We start from the raw sequence: 15,381 nt of genomic DNA, 5'->3' as shown, positions 1-15,381 counted from the left end.
ATCTGTTACTACCTCTCTGGCCATATGGGTGCTAACATTTCAGGGAAAATGAACATTCAGGTCTTGCTCTTCCCTATTATTCAAATCCCACTTCCAAGGTATTGAGCAGACTCTTGCCAATGTTCAAATGTACAGGTCTTGGGCTCCTCCCTATGACCTTTTCCCCCCAAATATTCACTCTTAACACATGGGAAATACCTCGATTGATCTAACCCCAGGGAATAAACACATAAAACTGTCTGAACTTAAAACACTGTTCAGCTGAAGGACTTTCCTGCCTCCTCACAAAGTGCAGGATTTTCTTTGCCCGATACATTTGCACAGTTACGACAACCGCATCCATGCTCCGAGAGGTCCCCCAGCTTCCTCCCGAGGCAGGTGTTTCCTGACAATACCTATTGTCACGCTGACGGCCGGTGACACCCGCCGCGCGGCTCGCGCCCGGGGACGCAGCCTGCTGCCCCGCGCGCTTTTCTCACGCTGGGAAAGTATCTCCTCTGGCCAGGACAAGGCGTCCTTTCCTTTCTCGCCAGCCCTGCCAGACAGCAGGGGCTCGTCCTCCCGCGGCCGCCTTCCCACGCGCGCGGCCCGCTGCGATGCAAACAGGCACGTTAGCCCAAGTCTCGGCATCCTCTTCCCTTTCACGGTACGGCATCTGCTCAGTTCATCAAGGCAGAGAGCAACCTGCCGTCCAAACAAATGAATGCCAGCTTCCTTCCAGCGCACGTGAGAACCCAGTCTCTCTCTCTCCTGTGCCCAGGAGAAGGGTCCCGAGGACAACGTCTGATCTGGCGCATCCGAATGTCACCCCTGCGTTAGCGCAAAAAAACCCCGCAGCCTTCAGCTACCCAGCTCCGATTCCACCCGCTCTTATAAACCCCCTGATAAAAACTAACGGGGAATGCTAGACCTTGGCTTTCTCCTCGGCAACGTGCTACCTTTCCCGACTTCCCTCTCTAGTTTTTCTTTGGGGAAGACAGGACCGCTTTGTTTTGTTCTGATTTGTTTTCTTGTTCCTGCCAATTGTGTGAAATGGAACATATTTGGGAGGAATGAATTAAATTTTACAAAAGCTCTTCTAATAATATATATTAAAAAAAATAAGCAAAGAATAACAAGTATTTGCCCAGTAGATGAACTGTAAATGTTATCAGGCAAAGTAAACATTCCAACTGTAATTGTTATTGTAGATGGATGAATTCATAAATATGGAAACACTAAAAAATGGTGTAATACAGAAACAAAATGCAATGGACTGAGGAAAGAATGCAGCATGCAGCAGCCTGGGCAAAAGCAGTTCAAAAAGGTTAAAGAGCTAACAAGAGCACTGAAAAACAGAACTTTTTCATGTGGCACCAACCCTGTCGCAGCTGATGCAAACATTTGTCACCCGTCCACCTCTCAAGATTTTGTTGATACTGCTATGAACCCAAAGGAAAGTATTCCTATTCCCATTCTCCAGCAACTAACTCTAAGCTCTCATTAGCATTTTAGTTGGGATCAGGAGTGCACTTTTGAAGTACATCTCCCAGTAGTCCTCACTCACCATGCTGTGACTCATAGCATGGAGAGGTCCTGGAGCACACAAGCCCTTTGCATGCAGTGAAACCAGATGATGTGCTCCAGGGATGCACTTGAAGTGTTGCAATCCCTATGAAGGGGGGGTGATCCACAGGATCAGGCTAGAGCTGGACCAAAGTAAAATTCCCACTCAATGAGGCTTGAGGACATCTGGTACTCAGCAGCGAGTATTTTGCTCTATACAGGAACAGCAAAATAGGAACAGCAGGCTCCTGTTGTGCCACATAACTTGTTAACATAGGCATAATGTCACTTAACTACCTGAGGCTGGAGGCTGGTCTTCCCAGGCTTTTAGATAGGCTTCTCCAGAGCACAATTTCCTTAAATCAGGATCCTATTCATTGTGTCTTGTCCTCTATAGAATTTTTTCACTCTCATCCTCTTTCAGAGCCTGCTGTTAGGCAGTATAAATACATGTGATAAAATCATGTTGACTGACTTAAGGGGGGTTCACATTACTGGCATTTTTCTTAAAGCTTTGCCTTATGAGAGACTCCAGTGTCCTGACACATGCCAATCATGAATCAAAGATGTCCTGGATTGTTTGACAGCTTCATGACCTGACTGCTTGTGAGGAGCATAAGCATCAGCTGTCACCCTACCTACTTCAACAGGCTTCTGATGCTCTCCAAACTCACTTCGGGCAAAGTCAGGGGAAGCAATGCAACCAAATTCCTAACGAGCCCAGGGATCTATCACACAAACCGAGCCCCTTTCTGTGCACTGCATCCACAACACGAATCCCGCGTTGTGGTTCTCGACGGGCAAGGATTACTTGGTGAGGATGTGGCCAGGGTGGCCAGGCAGCCTGGCTCATGCTCTACCACATCTCTTCTGTCCCCACCTTCGGAGCGGGTAGCACTATGGCAGTAAAATTGGCAAACACGTGTATGACAACCAGATCACAATCAATATTCTCCCACTATCCCAGCCCCATTTGCACCCTATCCTGGTCCTAGATGCTCTGTTTTTCTTCCACTGCTGTTTTGGCATTTACATATATAAGAGGTCTGCTAGCCCTGCAAAATCAGGTCAGTTCTTTCCTTCTTAACTGCTCCAAATCCCCAGCGGTGTGGTCAATGACAGCAACACTTCCCTCATATTTTCAGCTCATTGAGTTGTTCAGCTGAAATCAAGCTATAATTTAAGAAAAGAAATAGTATTTTGAGTCTGACATTTTAAGAAAACTGCCCTTCATTTTGCCAGAATATCATCAGTATTTACACTCCCAGCTTCTTTCTATACAATACATTGCAAGCACGAATATTAGCCCTTAGATGATCTGATCTTCAATCATGAAAAGTTGTCTCAGAGCTAATGCTTGCACCCACGGTTCATTAGCAGGCAGAAAAAAAAGCTTCTGAGAAATAGGAAGGCTGGCCCTCTGCTCATCTGAAAATTTATCTCTGAATATTCAGTACAACCTCAGTCATTAGTTTCCGAAGTCACATACGGAGCAGATAGATGTCAAATCAATATCAAGACAGATAACTTCTTATCAGTAGGAATGGACACTGAGAAACAGCCTCTGTGTGATGGTATCATTTCATTAGGTAAGTTACCAACAACGAGTGCCATATGTGACATTCTCCTATAGCCTTGAAAACAGCCTGGGAGATAATAGTATGCTTTATAGCTTAATTCTGTGCACTAGTTAATTATATGGCACATTAAATCTACCTTGAAATAAACAAATATTGTAATTATAGCTAGAAAAAATTTATGTCATTCTAATCAACCAGAGTCTGACTGGAGGAGCTGGGTATGTTTGGACAGCTAAATCAATACTTAGGTACCAAAAAATGGGTATTTAAATGACTTCCAATCTTTTCATTTAGAAACTGTTATGTTTTGCATTAAAAACAACTATTTCTCTTTAGGATAGACTTTTTTGCCCTGCTTTTACGGTGTTTTAGCATCATTTTTATATACAACTCTTTTCTACACCTACTACATAGAAGTTCCTTGAAATTTTGAGAAATCTGTATTTTAGATGCATTTTTACCACTATTGCCTCATATGGAGTATGCAATAAGATGCCACTGAATTAATTTCATCACTGTGATGGATTATTAGTATGCAAATCTAATGGATCCCCTAGTGTTCCCTTGCTATCATATTACCGCTGTTTACAAAGGATTGCAAAACTTTCATTATGTTGGCCAATCAGTCAAACGTTGAGTCAGCTAGTTCATCTTTTTCTGTCTCTCCAAGTGGCTCTATTTATATCAGCTAGATGGTTTGACAATCCCCTGAAGCGCAGAAACCAAAATATCCCCCCCTCCAGTAGCAAAGAGCTCTGAAATCAGATTCATGGAAAACTCTCTTGGCCCATCTCTGCTGCACTGCTTTCAGCACAGGCCGTATCACAATACTCTCTTTATCCTGCATTTCCCTTCTCACAGAGTAAATAAACCGAACTAATTAGGTTAAGGGATAACCATGAGTAATGTCGCAGCTGCACCGAATGACTCTCGGAGAGGAACTATGGAATAACTCAAGCATTTGAAGGAGTACAGAAGCAAGTGCTCTACAATAACCCGCCATACATCAAAATAATAAAAAGAGACAGAATTTGGCAACAGTGAGGATATGGCACTATTGACATACATAGAGATGTCCAACATAAATATTTCAAGATCTTTTATCAACAGTTTCTAAACATAACAGGAATGTGCATGCGCTGCAGCAGCTCAGCTCCAAACAGCACCATGTTAGAGATGGCTGGACTTTAGATTAAGCTTGTGAGTGGGGTGGAGAAGAAAGCAGAGGGGAAAAACGGTTTGCAGCTTAGTAGGTCACTTTCAAAGTAGCAGCATTGGTGCCAAATGGTGCTTTCTAATTACTTTTATTTTCCTGCTGAAATTGCAAGAGTGAAGCACAAAAAACTGCACAGCGCTGGGCTGCTCCACATTTTTCTGGAATCTCCAAGCAGGCAATCCCTCCCTGGCACTACGGCTGTTGTCTGCTGGGTGAATCAGGGTTTAGCAGCTCCAGGCTGATCTCATGAAAAGGAGCGACAGATATTCAGGCTGTAGAATTGCAGTGGGGAAAACATAAGCCTTTTGCTTTGCAAACTGCCTACTTTACAAGGAGCAAAAATAATTTTTTTTTCATATTTGAGCCTCATAAAAGTCATTGAATTATAACTACAGCGATATCCATGCCCTTTTTGTAGGTGACAGAGTTTTGAAAGACCTTCTAAATTAAAAGGACTAACTTTTTATAAACTGCCTTTTTTCCTCTTTCTGAAAATGCACACTTGATTGCATGAAAGCAGTCCGAGCCAGCAAGGAGTTATTTACTCTCGAGACCTCCTATCTAGTGCCAGCTGAAGAATGCGGCTTAGCAATTCTGCACATCTCTGTCCTGCTGGGCAACTCCCAACTTGCTTCCAGCTTTCTCCGAGACACACCGACAGAGTCCTGACTGGGAAAAGAATTTTTCTTTTTGTCCTGCTTTCATGCTTACACCAGACTTTCTGGGAGTGGTTCCTTGTACCCTATTGAGCAGAAAAGTAGGAACCATTGCCTTCAGTTCAGCCGGGTCTAGGTTTTCCTAAATCCTCGAAAAGGCTAGGCAGAACCCCTGGTCCCTTTTTGGACAAGCAGGATTGTCAGGGACAGCATAAAGGGCCTCTGGAGACCCGGAGGCTTTGCACTGCTGCAGCTGCATTTCTCCCTCTGACCAGCCAGCTACTCTATACTACAGATACCCTGCCTAGACTCAGGAATCACTTGTGGAAGAACATCAGAGGTGCGATGCTGAGTACAAGTCTTACAGTTCTATACACTGACCTCCACAACAGGGGGAAAGTGCAGAAACAGGGCAGAAAGAACAGATTTATTTGCAAGTCAATGGCCGTTTTCTAAATATTATTTACAATGTACTATTAGCAATATGCTTTAGCTGCATTAAATATTTGTTTGCTAGGAAGCTGACAAGGAAATTCTCATACTTGTCAAAATTTTACATACTCTGCTGCCTTTGGGTTTTGTTGCATCTAGAGCCTCCAGAAAGTTTCTGAAGTTATTCTGGCTTGTTCTTCCAAAGAGAGTTAAGAATCTGTGCAAAAAGATTATTGCCTCAGCATCTTTTCATCCATGTGTTCATGCCTCAGAGGTATAATAGCAGAGTGTAAATTATTATAGCTTAATTCTGTTGGGAGACCCACCAGCAAGATATGGGAAATGTCCCTGAGACACGTTGTTTAAAGGGGAATGAGAAAGCTTGCTGGGACCGAATTGCAGAAGAAAGTTGGTTAGACATCATGAGATTCAGTGAACACATAGGCTGGGATTTTCAAAAGTGATTTTTAAGGACACTGGCACTTCTTTGTCACTTGGACTATTATGAAAATCCTATGCCTCACTCCACATTCTCCAGTTTGCTGCGTGGCTTTTACACATCTGCTTATTGATTTCACTGGCTGCTTTTCGCATATGATCTGTTCCTCAGAGCTGCTAAGCAGGACTTGGACCTTTACTCACTTATCTAAACTAACTACCCTGCTCCATCAGAGAGGTGCACTCCTCGGGCCTTTAAATTACACAACGGTTTGAAAGAATGTCACAAGGAAGCATTTCCACCATTTTAATATTAGAAATAATAAAATTATAAAACTGACACTGTGCTAGTTTAACTGGTTTGCAGAAAATAGAGAAGCATCCGTTAATTGTGCAAGTTGAGAGCTGCTTCATTTGCATCAAAAACAATAAGTTGGCAAGAAAGCACACTAACTGTGCCAGATCTAAAGGTGTTACCATGACGGTAAGAAGAATTGGTTTAAGAAACCATTTATTTGATGAAATTGGAGGATCCCCAACTTCATAAATCAATTCCCAAATTGCAGGAAAAAATATTACCTTTTAAATGCCCCTAATTGTTATTCATTATTCTAGGCCCTCTAAATCTCACAAGAGTGGTTTATTGATGATGTAGTTTTCAAAGAACATTATTCAGGCAATGGAAAGGAAAAAAAAAAAAAAGAAGAAGAAGAAAAAGGAAGGAGTACTGCACCAGAATAATGAATTACGGTGGACAACATCAAGAAGTTTTAATTTGTTTGCTTTAGGCTAATTTAACAAATAAAAGGCTTTCCCCCCCCCCTTATTCTTTTTCTGAAGCCAGTTAAAAAAGAAACAAAATTATTTAAACAGGAGAAAAAAGAAGGCAGTGAGATTCATATGGAATTACTGTGTTTAAACTTTTAAGTTAACTCTATAAAGCCCAATCTCCCAATACAAGACAGGGTTCATTCAATATAGGATTTCTAAGTGAAAGTTTTGGGTTGTCTGAATATTTGCCCGAGGGCTTCACCATTGAGGGTGGTGTCCTGGTTGCGTGGAGGTCGCAGAGTTTTGACATTGCCCACAACAGAACATGGTTTTCACACAGCGACTTTAAATTGCAGTTTTTTGGACAGCAAAATTTCTAGTAAGTCAGGGCAAGTTCAATGGGCAGATTAGGCCAGATTTAGTGAAGGACTTTAGTGTGCCTAGCGTAAAGCATGCAAATTGTCCCATTCATTCTTCTGGTGCTAATTCACCGAGTAAAATACTGGCTCCGTTAAAAGTATAACTCCCACTCAGGGCATTTCTTCAGAGCCGATTCCTCCACGGGACAAAAGCAGATGGAGGTGCCAAGCAGACATCACTGTGAAACTGGGATTTGGCAAGGAGCATCACATGCAAGAAGGAATAAAACCAGGGATGGGGGAAGTCAAAAAGAACAGTCTGTCCAAAAGTCAGTGCGAGGCATCTGGCGATAGGGAAAAGGTGTGAGCAAAGAGCGAGAAAGGCTGGGTGCTAAACAGGACTTGAACAGACGAACTTGAAGAAGTGCATTTATCTGTCCTGTGGCAATGGGTACCCACCCTTCACGGAGCAACTGCATTGACACAGTCTGAGATAGTCCACCAAACGCTCCGAAGCATGAGCGTGTAATGGCCTGAAAATCAAAGCTATCGGTATATTTGCAAACAGAGCTTGCGTAGTTTCGTTTCTAGCACAGCTGATTTCTTATGATGGAGCAAAATCCAGGATATCAGTACTGCTGGTTTAATGGAGCACGTGTATCTCTCCTGCTTTAAATGCGTTAACAGACAGGGGCTGGTTAGAGATCACTGATATTAAAAATAATCCCCAGGATCACTCTGTCTGGAATGAAATAAAAATAAATTCCAAACTTTTGAGAGCTGCTTTCAGTGCGGTGGTTTTTGCACACAGGATGCTCTCTTTTACAAGAGATACACACAGCCTCTTGAGAAGCTCAGCTCCAGCACCTCCCTGCAACTACACGAGAACGCAGGCGTCTTATTCCATTAAAAAACACTTTTTAAGATACAGCAGACAAATAAAATCAGAAGCTGTGTACACAGACATGACACCAGCAATAACGCTGGCTGCAGTCCCGCTTTGTTTCTTTACTTATACCCAGTTTTCGTCCTGCTGCCTCTACTTTACTCTCTCTCATCTCAGCTAATCATGTTGCGCACACGGGCTGTATCAGATCCCCAGGTATTCATCAGCTTAATTACACTGCAACTGGGGGAATTGGGGAATTCTTACTCTTTTGTTGGCGTTAACTGGGAGTAACAGTAATAAAGCAAAAGGAAGCACACATCGCTAGGAACGGCGGAGAACTCAGACCGCAAAGCAGGTGTACGCTGACCACCCGGGGTCCGCTGTGTTGGCAGGATCTACGGCATTAAGGCTCTGTCACACACTGCTGGACTACACCCGTGCTAGCCAGCTAACGGGGCCAGTGCCCTGGCTCAAGCGCTGGCCCGCAGTTGCCCCTATGCCTTCTCTGGGGTGGGGGGGGGGGGAGGTTGGCTTGGTTTTGGTGTGCGCCAGCTGACCGACCCAGCAATGCCTGGGAACAGCTCTAGGGACAGCCCAGGCCAGGCGCCGTTCCAAAGGGCAAGAGAAACCGCCCCATTTCGGGGCCACGAAGAGGCCATCGGCATGGGTTTATCTACAGGAAGGGCTCAGAGAAGAAGGGATCAAAGGAGAAGCAAAAAATACTTAAGCAAAATACAGAAGGTGCCCAGCAGCAGGACAGCATGCCAGCAAACGGACAGAACCTCCCGGGCCGCTGAGGCAGGGAAAGGCACCTTTAGGTCACAGGGATGCTCTTGGTCTTCAGACTGGAGCAGAGACAGGAATAAACAAGTAAGTTCAGGAATCAGCTGCATCTCAGAGTGGTGTCTCCATAAAACCAGCGCTGTGCACACGCAGACAGAGATCACAGTCCAAGTAACTCTAGCCATACCGGGGAAAAAACGTATCGTGCCCAAGAATAAGTACAACTAATTTAGTGACTAATACAATTTTGGGGTATCAAGATGTACTCAAACCCAAGATACAGCCATCCCAGGAGGCGAGAGGCAGCACTAGGATTTTTCAACCTGAAATCCCTCCCAGCCTGTGATACAATTTTGCCCTCAGTGAAAATGCTTCTTAAAACGTGACTGGATAAGTTTCAACTTACTAACTGAAAACTGAGCTGAGCTCACAGAGTCATTTCAGAAAACCAGTATAGCATCAGAAACTTAAGCGTCAGAAACTTAGGTCATTAAAAATAAAAATAAAAAAGAGAGAGAGAGAGAGAAAGAGACAGCAAGAGAAACTTTAACATTGCTTGGTCTTTTAGGGAGAAAATAAATTTAAAAAGACAGATGATGGTCTGTTTTCTTTCACTCGCAGTACAGGATTTTCCCTGGGACCAGGACAGATTTTGGGGGTGCCGGCACACCACACGGGAAGGTGAGGGGGGCACCGCCGCACTAATTTTCTCATCTGCCCCGTTGCGCTCTCCGCAGCGATCTAAGCAGCGCCCATCCCGACGTCGGAGTGCGTGCTGCCTGCCTCTAAGCGAGCGCGAAACAAAAGGAGCATTAAACCGAGCCCTGTGGTCATCCGCACACCATACTGGTTTGGATGACTCTCCGGCTATGCGGCTTTTTGTACGAGAGCTTGCATCAATGGCCTCCTTGTTGTCTGTCGAGCCCCCGTGGGGTTACATGAGTACTATCGCAATTCAATAGCTCTGCTCTCAACCGTTGTCTTTTAATATAGGTTTATAGTCCTCAAGGATATATGCTGCATTACAATTAGTCATAAAGTCCAGCAGTTACTGAGGCTTATTTGCAACACAGAGTTTATTGCCCTTTGCGAGGCTGACAAAGAGATACTTGTTGAGGGCTGTATACAAGAGGCAAATACAACGTACGAATTTCTCAGTAATACAAAGGACGAAAATAATAGCTGGCCAGTAAATAGCTCTATAAGTGACCGAGTAGCAGTCTCTTCTTCCTCCTCCCCTGCCTCCCACTCCCTTTCTCAAATCAATGTATCCCATCTAATTTTAAAGCAGTATCTGGTAGAGAGAGGAAAAAACAACCGAGTATGTACTCTGCATCGCCTGTTCATCTCTGCTTTCCACCGTTTCCATCCTGTTTCCTGGGGACGCGCGCTCAGGCCTGGCACCCCGTGTGTTTCCCGCTGGAGCCTTTCCGGTCTGCATGTTTGGGGATAAGCACGAACAGAGAGGAGGGAAAGGAGGGGGCGGCTTTGGCCCTTTATTACTTTACAAAATATAAATTAAACCTGTGAAAATTGCCATCTGGACCATAAGGCTGAGGAGCAAAGTGGAATGCGATTGAGAACTAGCAAGGAGCGAAGCAGCAGAGTCAGTGCGCTGTTCACCCAGGGAAAATAGGAACTGCTTCATTTAAAATATTTGGACAAGATATCACGGTGTAGTGGAAGAAGAACTGGGACAGGGCTCAAGACAGAACAAACACTGTATCTGCCGCCTCTCCTCATCCCTCATCCTCCTCTCCCCTCGGCTCCCCCACTTCTCTAGAGGTTTCGAATCTGGGAAAGTTCGTGTCCAAACAATGCAAATCTAGACAGTCGCTGTTAAACGGGCCGATGTGGGATACAAAATCCAAACACCTCAAAAACGCAAGGAAGCTCTTTATTTCAGATGCAAAAGTCACAGCTCAGCCCAGACTTCAAATGGTCAAAAAGAATCTGCACCAGGGGCTTTAAGCCAAGCAAACCAAAACATGCTCCACTGGCCTCTGTCCCCCAGTTAAGAGCTCCTCACTATTTCCAAGAAGTTAGATACACTGGCAAAGAGTAGTCATCTTTACACCAGTGCTGAAGAACGAACATAAAACCTCACTGCTGGGAAAGCAAGCAAAGCTTCATCTGCTCATGGTGATTGATCAGAGGGATCATCTGCAACCAGATGATTTTAATATTAGAAGTTGCAGCCTCTAAACACAAGTATCCTTTGCATATCTGCATGTGTCCAAAAAATCCCTGTCACTTATCTCAAAGTAGGAAGATACATAAACAAAAATAATGATGCTTATATTTATTTTCTTCTCTTGGGTTCCTCAGCACTTTGGAAAAGTCTTTGGACTGGAATCTGAGTTCATTAGCTGATGAGCCTTTTTTTTTGTTCTGCTTCATGGCTTCTTTTCAGAAATAGTTTTTCAGCCAACTTGCCAACTTTCCCTGGCCTAGTCTGGGTCCTGCCATTATGTTGACTTTTTCACTTAAGAAATCTTCTTCTTTTTCCTCCTCAGAGGAAAAAGCTGCTCCTGCGTCTCCTGTTCTTTCATGATTTCTTCGTCGAAGACTGTTTAATTGCCTTGCTTCTCTCTGAGAAACTCCCCAACTCCTTATATTTCCCTCTCCCAATGGGAGAAAATCAGTTCACCTGACGCCAGCCAACCTCTATAGTTCAGAAGCCACTCATTAAGCCAAGCAACGCTCCACAGTCATTACTCTGAGTACATGTGACAGACCTTGGGAGAAAATGATGGATTCACCATCTGAGGCAACCTAAGATGCTACAATTTTTCATAACAGCAACTTCATAGCTTCAACCAGAATTCATAAACTGTACTTAAAAGATCCCCATATCAGGACAGGCCCCAAAAGTCCTTCAGGAATTGTCACATCTCCAAGGCATTAAATCCATCTCTCTCATTCACCGGATAGCCGTGTGGGTATTAACAAGACAAACCTACGTCAGGTCTGTAGAATCAAAGAAGAGTAATGAGCATTTTTGGACTCCACAGGAATGTTTGCCAATATACCTTTGAACATGGGTTTAATATCACAGCTAATTTTGTTTCGAGCCAGACATGTGTGCTCAATGACTCTTCATACTAAAATAAAATATTTCCCTGGTGGAGAAAACATTTATTTTTCAATGAATTCAAACAGATAAATAACAGGGACACATCAGGTCAGGATATAACCTCTCTCTTGTGTGTTCCAGGGAATGTAACTTTTTATTTGATCCTAACCTTTGAGGGCTGAAAAACATTCTCTTAGCACTTAAATAGCAACATCATCCATTAGTTTTTCAGCCCAGAAAAGCTTTCACAGGGAATTGTAAATCACTGTTCCCTACAAATCACATGCTATCAGAACCTTAGTCTGAAAACTCCTAATAAATTGCTTGATTCTTAGATATTGATCGCATAGATGTAGATCAGATGCAGAAATTCACATTTTTTCCACATGCCTTTCTTCTATATTTTAAATTCATCATGAAGAAAAAAAAACAGAATAGTAATAAGACATTAGAAGTACATATTTTCCTGAATGTGCCAGCCTATGAACATAAGTTTCTATTCTATACCTTCTCTAGCAGATATTGGGAGTGTAAACACTTGCATTTAAGTACCATTCCAAAGGTTTTGCCTTTACTATACTTTAAAAATTGTATGTGTTCATAAATACTAAAGCTGCATATGTAAATAAGGATATGCAAATAAATAAGAATATGTAAATAATAATGACGATTTCACTTCAGACAACCAAATATGCTACTGAAATTTAACTGGATGCAATAAATATTCATCAGGACATCCAAATCAAGGGGAAAAAGAGGTGTAAAATATACATAAGAATTTGGTTGTAAACGCATATACATTTCAGCAAAGTGCACGTGAGTAATTTAATCCAATAGCATTGGAAGTGTTATAGTGAACTTTGCACTGTTTCACTCCAAAGGGCCCGATTTCAACCTCCAAACATGCCTTCTTCCCTGCCCAAGCTCCGCGCAAGGTGCAGCATCCACGCCACCATGTAGCCGAGACAACATCCTAGAGAGCCAACACATTAATCTTGCAGCGGTGACCTGCTCAGCAGTGGGAAGAATCCTCCGCCCTCCCCAATTTCCCGGTGGGGCGGTGCGCTGCCCGGCCCTCGCCCGGGGGGCGGCTGCCGGCACCCTGCCTCCGGCAGGCTCCTTCCCGCGCGCGCCCGTCGGGGAAGGGCGACACGCCGTTGCCCTGCCCCGGCTTCCAAGGGCTACGCTAAGGCGAGGCGAGAAGGGTCAGGCTCTCCCCTGGGCGATGAAATAACCCATTACAAATACATTACTCATTACAGCGAATAAAAGAAAATACAGATGCAAAGAGCTTCGCAGAGCATTACGCAGCCTGTTCTCACGTCTGAGCAGAGTTTCAAACCTTTTGCTCCCCTTCCCTTTTCCCCCCTCCCTCCCTTTATACATGCACATCTCTGCGGGCTGGGGTATGGATAATCCCACCGGCTTCAGTGGCCACAGCGTTTTAATGCCCTGCGTATTGCTTGCACTGTTATTTTGGACACAGTCCTTTGCAGACAGACTAGTTAAAAAATACATTTCCTGCAATGCATCATGACACTTAACACTAAAGTAGGGGAAGTGAGGGAGAAAAAAAACAGGTATTTCTTCAGGGGGGATGCACTCAATTAAAATTCGGACCAAGGAAAATTAAGCTAAGCCAATTTGCAGCTAAAGACAAGCCTGCTGCAACCCCTTGGCAGGGAGGCATAGCCTGGATATGAGTGAACACACTTTTTCTTTTCCTTGTTCACATAAACACTCCTAGATGCCACCATAAATTTCCAGCAAACAAAATCTTTCTTTTAGAGCAGCTGAAGGCGGAATGGTAATACTCCCGTTGTTTCACCCCTTCACGAGCCTGTCTCTCAGACGGCACAAAGCTCCGTAGCACGACTTGCTTCAGTGGAGTGAGACTAATTCATCCCTCCTCCCCCAAACCCTTTGTTGCAGTGAAATTTGGTTTCACTCTCGTGTTTCTAGCTTCCAAAGCAGAGTAAAGTTTCTGCCTCCCAAACCACAGGATTATCTGTTGTAAAAGAGCGAACATTTTAGTGCCTACCCAAACGCAGGCTTAGGAAGCAGGAAACACACTGCACAGCCCGAACAGCTGACCGCTGCCTCGCTTCTCATCCCCGCGCCGCTCACCGCCGGCCACAGCGGCCGAGGGGCTGCTCCTCTCCTCCAGCTGCTTCTTCGTTTCCTCCCACCCCGCGAGGTTCCTGCTCGCTCTGTTCACTACTCCTTTCGGGTTACCTCCCTGGATTAAGTCCTGAGCTCCTTAAATTCTATATCCTCCCTAATAATCCCCACAAAAGCTACACCACTAGTGAGCTGCATGCTTCTCCTGTGTTAACTTTTAATATTTCAACACGGTGCCACGCGGCGAAGCGCCGCCAGGCTGAGCGTCACCTGTTTACCCTGGGTCTAAATTTAGGTCTCGTTTTGTGTTGGCGCAGCAGTGTCTCTGGAGTTTACGGCTCTTTTGTTCTGGAAACCCACGTGTGCCCGCTAGCGAGAGTCTCTCAGAGAGCGCGGCCTGCCTGCCCGGACGCACGTTCACCGCCATCACCGCAACCGGCCTCCCTCCGGCTGGAGCAAGGGGCGTCTGCAGCATCCCGGCTTTGGAGACGTATTCGTCCGTAATGCCGCAGTCGCTGCAGCTTTCACACTGCATTTAAACGCTGCAGCAAAACTGCGGGGGGCGGAAAGGCTCCTGCGAGTCGGGGACACCCTGCCTGCTGCGAACCCGAAACCCCGAGATTTTCCATTTTCCTCGTCACTGACCCCTCCAGGCCCTCTTTGGTGTTCCTTTTCCCTCTTTCTCCCACTCCTTTCTCCCCCCCCCCTTCTTCCTCTTCCCTCCTGCCTTTTTTCCTTTTCTCCCCCCCCCTCTTTTTTTAATTCAGTGAGTGACCTCCGTAGTCCAGTCTAACTCACCCTGAAACCGAAGAGAACTGTTCCCGAGGCCTGACTGGAAACAGGCTCCAATCTCCTGCTAGGAACCACTGTGATGATTTTATTCATTTTTTAAACCAGGGACCATATTATCCTCCATGCCAAGGACTTCTGGACAAGCCTGTGGTTTTATGATCACTTCTGGATGGGATGCCCTATCCCTCTTTTTCCTCTGGGATGTTTCTCACATAGCAATGTTCAAAAAGGCCAGGGATGCTGCAGGAAACCCAGATATGAGAACGTTCTTAAGAGTCAAGAATATGGTGTGTGTGGGAGTTGTTTAATCTTAATTACAGGCCTAAGATGGAACAGCCACTCAATTAGACAGAAATCTTCTATGTTCATCACCTGCCATGATTTAGGCTCCCAGGGTGAATATTAGGCTAATAAATGGACAGAGCTGCAATGCTGCTTTTAGAGTGTAAGAGACCTCAGACAAAAGGGAACAGCCCAAGATAGGATTAGCTTATGAAGGCTGACTTCCTCCTGACACGCTTGCCGTAGACACAGAGGGATTTCATTTCTGATTTCATTTCACACGCCCTTCCATGGAGGCATGAATCCTTTCCAGCAGCGGAGACCTGGCACTTTCCTCCTGGGAAAGTCCCGTCTCTGAATGGTTATGCAGATGGCTTTCCTGACAACTCCCACAAAATTATTTTGTGTCTGGAAATAAGAAGTCCAATCTGAAAATATCAC

The sequence above is a fragment of the Apteryx mantelli genome, chromosome 10 (assembly GCF_036417845.1).
Source record: "Apteryx mantelli isolate bAptMan1 chromosome 10, bAptMan1.hap1, whole genome shotgun sequence".
NCBI lineage: Eukaryota > Metazoa > Chordata > Aves > Apterygiformes > Apterygidae > Apteryx > Apteryx mantelli.
This window is presented reverse-complemented; position numbering follows the sequence as displayed.